Source organism: Octopus bimaculoides, chromosome 9, assembly GCF_001194135.2.
Source record: "Octopus bimaculoides isolate UCB-OBI-ISO-001 chromosome 9, ASM119413v2, whole genome shotgun sequence".
NCBI lineage: Eukaryota > Metazoa > Mollusca > Cephalopoda > Octopoda > Octopodidae > Octopus > Octopus bimaculoides.
In genome coordinates, this window is record NC_068989.1 from 61,451,719 (window position 1) to 61,452,936 (window position 1,218).

The window sequence follows — 1,218 nt, forward strand, 5'->3', positions numbered from 1 at the left end:
TATATATATATATATATATATGTGTATATACATATTATATATACACACAAATATATGTATATATATTATTGCATGATTATATATGTCTATTGTTAAAAGACAAACGTTGTGGCAATGTTTTGGCAGCATAAGCAAATGTACATTATATTTAGAAACGACTAAACTAAAGTCTCATTATGCCTCTATATACCATATTGTTACAGCATCTTGGCGTTAGCATATTCTAAGTTAGTTGGAGATTCATAGAATTTTCAAAATTTGTTTTCCTGACAATTTAAACTGGACAATCAGATGTAGTTATAACTTTGTTGCTACATTGTTATCTCCCGGTGTATTTTCTTTGCATTGGAAATCGATCAATTATACGATGAATACTTTCTTTATAAACACTTCAAATTCGAAAATTCTCACTAAAGCGAAGTAAATTATAGATATAATATATAACTTCATATTGCCATCCAGTATATTTAAGAAAGGTGGCTGAGACAGGCCAAATTCTTGTGGCTAAATAAACTAATACGAATAATATGTTGTACTATTGTTATGCCAGGGTAATTCAATGAAATGTCTGTTGTGTTTCTTAATACCCATCAGTAGTTGTCCCTCAAGCAGGGGTTTTTATTTATCGTTACTTATTTTGTTATCTTGTAATGTTAATGTTATTTAAAATTGCCTGGTTCAGAATGTGAACTTATTGTCATTGTTAATTTTACCATTTATACAAAAAGTAAATATCCAGGTGATTGTTGTTTCTTGTTTTCTTCTGGTTTTGCGTTTGTACCACCGTCAATATCTTTGTCCGTGTGTTCACTAAAAGATGTCATTGTCGTCATTCTCTTCTTCACCTTCTCCTCCCTTCCTTATCATCATCATGTTCATGGACATCATTATGATGTAGGGGTCATGGTGTGTTAATTGTTATGACTTAAAGTCTCTAAGACAAATGTGAATACATATAGCTACGTTTCTCTCAACTGGTAGTCTGATGAATGTGGTGACTTGTTTATTGCAATTTTCACAGGTTTGGCAGATTTTTTCATGTATTCTGCTGGATCTTAAACCATTGCTGTTTTCGCGTGTAGTTAAGAACTATGCAGTGATGTCTGTACCATTGAATTGTTTTTTTTGTTTCATTTTTTTCACGAGTCCTTGTGGATTGAAAGTACAATATCCGCAGGATATCGTATAATCTTTCAAACCTCTTTATCGAGAATATAT